This window comes from Meriones unguiculatus, chromosome 10 (assembly GCF_030254825.1).
Source record: "Meriones unguiculatus strain TT.TT164.6M chromosome 10, Bangor_MerUng_6.1, whole genome shotgun sequence".
In the NCBI taxonomy this organism is placed as follows: Eukaryota; Metazoa; Chordata; class Mammalia; order Rodentia; family Muridae; genus Meriones; species Meriones unguiculatus.
The window spans coordinates 32,488,780-32,495,138 of record NC_083358.1 but is presented as its reverse complement, the minus strand read 5'-3'; positions in this window follow the sequence as shown (position 1 = coordinate 32,495,138).

Below are 6,359 nucleotides of genomic sequence, written 5' to 3'. Positions count from 1 at the left end.
CAGAGTGTGCAAAGCCTTCTTGACTCTGAGCCTTGATGCTGCTGATAACAACAAACATTGATTGGGTACCTGCCCGAGCCTCACCTCATCCGGAGGATGCTTCACAGTAATGTGTTTAGTGAGTTAAGACATCAGTGTTGGGAGCAGCGTCCGCACATGGTAACACGGTTACCTGGCTTACCTGTCAGTTAGGACTGCCCACTGTGCATGAGGCACAAGGGATACCATCGGGTCTGAGATGCCACTCTCCACTCCTGGGGCCGCTCACTAAGCAGGAAGACAGGGCACATCCTAGAGAGCTAGGCAGGGACGGCTACAGTGGCAGCTCATGTTGAGAACTAGTCTGTGGGTCCATAAGCAGGAAGGAGCAGCCTTGGCCAGCACGAGCCTGAGACTGGCGTTCGAACTGCTCCTCGCTTGGGAAGAGTCACTGTCTTTATTTGGCAGTGGCCCTCCCTGTGAGACCACAAGTAACCTAGAGGGTCACCCGTCCCCAAACTAATGCATCTTTTCTGCTACCACGGTATGGTGAATAAGACCTGTCCTTTGACCTGGAGATCTCCCCTTTGCCCCTGGAGATCCTAGTCAGGATCGGATAGGTGCCAATGGGAAAAAGAAGCCTCCTACAGCATCTAAAGAGGGCGCACAGTGGGAGATGGGAGGAGCCACCGTGCCTGGCTTAACCCGAGACTTTTCAAAATGTGTTATGGCCTAGCGGTTCTCCCGAGATAACAGCCAGCAGAAACACTCACTAAAATCTTCACGGCTGGCTGCATTTACGACAACAGCCCCAAACTAGAAACACCCCAAGAAACCATACATGGTGGAATGGGTAATGGCAACGTGATACACAGCAGCAGCAGCAGCAGCAGCAGCAGCAGGAATGGGTAACGGATAACCACTCACCCACACAGGGGTGTGCGTGTGGGGGCCAGCTGACACTTACCAAGATGCTGAGTGAAAGAAGTCAGACATGGACATTGTGTCTTGACTGGTCAGTTAGAAGAGAGAAGACGTCAGTGGCTGACGTCTGGATTCAGAGGTAACCCTGGCAGGCAGTGATGACGTTGAAACAGGTCTCTAGAAGGCTAAGGTCTATAGCCCATGAGCACCAGGAAGTAGTATCCTATTTCTCCAGTCGTACCCTGGTTGTGTAAGTCTCACCCACTTTCAAGGTTGTGTCAAGCTGTACCCGTATGGCTTGTGCACATTTTCTTGTACACAAATCTTTAATAAAAAGGAACACCCCGAGAGAGTCCATCGTCTTTTAACACCCTCCACCATCTCAATCCAGAGAGTGTCTCCAGAAATTTGATGAAGGAGGAAGCTGGGCACAAGCAAAAAAAAAAAAAAAAAAAAAAAGTGAATGCAGAGGGCTGTGTTCTGTCTGTGTGCTGAGCTCTTGTGGAAAGGGGGTCATGAGGCCTGCAATTCACATATGGATGTGCAGCCTAGGGGAGAGTAGTGTGATCAAAGTCAATGAGATGTTCAACCAGTGAGTGGTGGGGGCAGGATCTGAACCCAGATCACTTTGATGCCAGAACCCAGGTTTGCGATGCTTTTGTTAGTGTCTGATACTGATAGAATAGTCAACACAGGTCTTTAAGTCCCTCCATTTTGCCACTATCGGTATAACGCCTTGGTGAATGAGACTTGCCCCTTTGCCAGGCAAGCAAGCGTCTCACTGGCTCTTAACCACATGCTTCCGGTGCTGAGTTTTATGGTGGGAGCTACACTCTCTGTGAACACATGCACACTTTCATGCTTTCTGAGAATTTGCTGTCTTTGTCTGCCTCTTGGCTGGTACAAAGCAACTTCTAGATAGCAAAGATGTCCAGCTATTTTCAGTACTTCCTGGTGCTTCTGAATGGGTTCAGAGGCTTAGGAGATCGGGCCTACGACAGTCCGTGTGACTCTGAGAAGAGTGATGTGATGTCTTTCTTCTCTTACTCTTTCATCACACATCCTTTCTGGGTTACCACTCTTCTTTTGGCCTTTGCTTGGGGTCAAAGATGGTGGTCAATTTGGGCTAAGAGCCTGGCTCACCTGGACTCGCATTTCTCAGGCTTCACATCTCAGCTCAGACCTCACTAGCTCTAAGAAACCGTCCTGATGCCTCGAAATACAGAGCACCCTGTATCTCCCTTCTTGCCACACTGGATTAAAGCTGCTTACTCAGACTAGAAGCTCCTAGTGAGCTCAGGACAGTATATTATAGAAACATATTTATATGATATATAAATACATATTATATCTAATATATATTATATATTATATATACTTAGAGTTGGCTCTTAATGTAATGTTCTGGAATATTAGGTTTCTTTTTTTATTAAAAATGAACTGAAGGGCTGATGAGATGTCTCGGTGGGTTAAGGCTCTTGCCACCAAACCTGATGATTCAAGTTCAGTCCTCAGTACCACGTGGTGGAAGGAGATCACCAACTCCTGTACGTTGTCCTTCGAACTCTAAATGTGGGCTCTGGCACATGCATTCATGCACACACTTACTCAGTTAATTAAAGCAAAAATAAAAAGTAAAATAAAGATGAAAAAATAAACCTGATGTCAGTCAGACTTACAGGAAAAAGTAGAGGACACAAGATATAGGGAAAGAGGCACTACAGAGAGGAGCTGTGTGATGTGGTGTGAGGTAGCCACAAGCCAAAGACTCCATAGAGAGCAAGGAGTCACCAGAAGCCAGCAAAAATGGGAAGAATTCTTCTCTATAGGCTTCAGAAAAACAAGACCATTGCTGACACCTTAATCTGGGACTTCTAACCTTCAGAATTTGTGAGACAACCAGTCTCTGTTTGAGGGCTCTAGGAAGCTAGCATGAGCACAATTCTAGCACAGCCATCTGATGCTCATGGCATCCTCAGTTACTACAAACAAAAATAGCTCAAATATTTCCAGAAGTCTCCTGGGTGGGAGGTAGAGGTCCCAGCCATCCAACCCACTGAGGACCACTGTGGTAACAGGGCAGATAGTTCCAAGGGCAGAGAGGAGTGAGATGAACCAGGATTTAAATTTCAGCCCCGCCCGGAAAGGCTACGTGATGTCGGGCAAGTTGCTTAAGTTCTCTGGTCTACAGTGTCCTCATGAGAGAAACAGGGCACACGGAGGAGCCTGTATCTCACAGAATCATCAGTGCTGACGCAACAGGACGATGCACAGAATGTGCTTTGCACGGCATCCAACACACAGCTAGCACTTAATAAACAGTAATGAAACAATGATTGGTTAAGTGCATTGATTAGGCAATAGTGGCATTATTACCTAATGGGTAACAGATACGCAGAGCGCTAACAATGGTGACTTCCACTATTATTATTTAAATTCAGCAAGCTGAGTCACTTGGCCAGGCAATAATCTGCCACAAGCAGCCTCCACACCCACCACTGCAACCGTGGCTCCTCCAGGCGGAGGCGATGCCAGAGCGTCCATCTCGGTTTCATGTTTTCTACACGCTTTTCCTTCCCCATCCTGTGATCACGGCAGTCTTGTAAGACACAGAGAGCAGTCACCGAAAACATGCTGTTTCTACTTTTAGGGGTGGAAACCAAGGGGTCAAAACCATTGGGAGATTTACCCAAGTTAAGGCAAGCGTCGAAGTGATGGCTGGAAACCTGGACCATTAAGACAATCTGCTTCTGGGACTGGGGAGATGTATCAGTGGATAAAAGTGCTTGCTGTAGAAGCATGAGGACTTGCATTCAGATCCCAGACAGCCACATAAAAGCTAGGCATGGACGTAGGGCATGCTGGTCACCTCGATGCTGAGGGCTGATGTGGAGACTGGAAAATGAATGGCTGGCAGCCTTGCCAAAAATCAGAAAGCTCTCTCCGGGTGCAGAGAGCGTGGTAGTGCATGCTTTTTTCCTGCACTGAGGAGCAGGAAACAGGCTCATGAGTTCAAGGTCACCCTGGGCTATGTAGGGAGTTCAAGGCCAACCTGGGCTACATGAGACCATACCTCCAACAAACAAACAAAACAAAAACAAAAATAAAAGATGATGATTGGAGGGGCAGGGGTGGAATGCAGTCTGTACATTGTTGCAGTGACGGGCAGCGTGTGCAAGCCATTCTGCATTCCAGGTGCTTCTTTCAACATTAACAAATTTGCTTGGTAGGTTTTCCAGGACTGAGAAGACAGCAGAAAGGAGGAGACCGACTTGAAAGGAAACTGAATCTGAAACGGGCCAAGGGATGTACCATGTGGACGTCTGAGAGAAGAGTGTCCTGGGGAGGAAACTGTCACGGTAAGAACCCAGAGGCAGGGACCTGCCTGGCCAGTTTAAGGAAACTGCCAGGGAGCCAGTGTGACTAGAAAGAAGGTCACACTGTCAGGAGGTCTAGGTAAGAACTGAGGCAGGGGAAGACCTAGCATAGGCCACAGGGAGAACACACCCTCAGGAGGAACTCTGGATGTGAGCTGGACAGGAGTTCTGTGCCAAGAGACACGGTCCCATTTATGTTTGTGTTTAACCCATGCCTTGGCTGACTGTGAATATCCTGCCTGATATGAGGGAAGAAAGAAGGAAAGCCTTCCCTCCCTCCCTCCCTCCCATCCCTCCTTCTGTCCCTCCCTCCCTCTCTCCCTTAGTCTTTCCCCCCCTTCTCATCTTCCTCTTGCCCCTTTTCCTGTCCCTTTCCTCTCTTCCCACTTTCCAGTTTTACTGACACATTACAGAGTGCACAATGAGGTGATAACTGCAGTCATTTAGGTGAAAGATAATGGCGGCTTAGACCTTGGTGGGTACAGCCGGAAGAAGTCATGTTCTGCATTGATTTTGAAGGAGGAGCCAGTGGAATCTGGTGAAAGATCAGCTGTGGAGTTGAGGCAGGGGCACTCGAGGGCTGGTCTCGGATGACTTCCAGGCGTGCTGAACTGCGCTCATGGAAAGATAGAGTCGTTATCTATTAAGATGAGGATGAGTGTGCAAAGAGTGGGTCCGGAGAGAAACAGAGAAAAAGCTCATGACTTTAGTGGGAAGATTCGAAGTTTGACACGCCTGTCACACAGCAGGGGTTGAATGTGCAAGGCTGGAGTGGAGAAAACAGCACATTTACCGTATAGTTTCATTGATTTATAATCCATATGCAGCAAGCTTACATACTAAAGAGTGTATAGTGTCCAACTTGGTAAATTTTAGTGCCTCTTCATATGTTCCTTTCCTTGTGGGGCCTCTTCCGTAGCCCTGTTTCACTGCATCTTCACGGCCCAGGCAGCTGCCGATCTAGTTCTGTCCTCATAGACAGCGTGCATTTTCTAGAATTTCACACACAGGAGTCTACGTATCAGGACTCTTCTGTAGTCTGACTTCTCTCACTCCACCCTCACTCTGAGGCTTATGCATGCGTGTCCTTACACGAGGCAGCACGCCACTTCTCTATTTTATGGGCGGACAGTCACTCATGCCCAGGAGTGTCTTTAGTCTTCTATCTGTGGGCGGACATTTCGGTTGCTTGGGTGAGCATCTCAGAGCGCATGACCGGGTCACGTGGTAAAGTATTTTAGATCTTTCAGAAACTGTTAACTGTTTTCCCGAGGGGTTTTCTACGTCGGGACCAGCAGTGAGAGTCTTTACCTACTGCTTGATCTGGTCAGGGTTTTTAAGTTCTGTGCACTTTAGTAGGAGTTTATTGGGGAGTTATAGTTATTAAAATAGAGATTATTTTAATTTAATTTAATTATTTAATTTTAGTTGGGTGATATGCTCACCCAAGAAAAGGAACCTAGGTCTACCCAGGTCTATCAAGTCCAAAGGCAGGAATGTCCACACAGCCTTAAATTGTTTTCACTTTATTTTAATTACGTGTGTGTATTCATGTTTATGGAGGTACTCACAGAGGCCAGAGACGTCAGATCCCTTTAGAGCTGAATTTATTGGAGGTGGTGAGTTTATTGTCGGTTATAGCTTCCCTGTTCATTTCCACAAGGAAAGGTTGAGCATCTTCTGCTCTGTGGCCCATACACAGCCAACGGCCGCTCGTGGCAGCTCTGTTGTGCTCCCACAGGTAGGAATGAGTTGACCTGCATTGCTATAGCCATCCTAACGTCATAGTGCAATGTATTACTGGCATGTTTGCGATGCTCTTGGTGTAACCAAAGCCAGTGTGCCGCCAGTGGCCTGACAATATAGCACTACAATTGAATATTGTACATGTTTAATAACGAGAGTAAATTACCATATTGGTTTAAGTAGAAGCGTACACTTTTTCATTATTTTAGCATATATTCTTTCTGCTTGCGTAGAGAGCTTCGCTGTGAAGCAGTAAGGTGTGTTATGCCAGCAGCAGCTTCCTGGGTTTGTGTTTACCAAATCCCTGGGTTACATCATTCTCTCTGGTGTTTG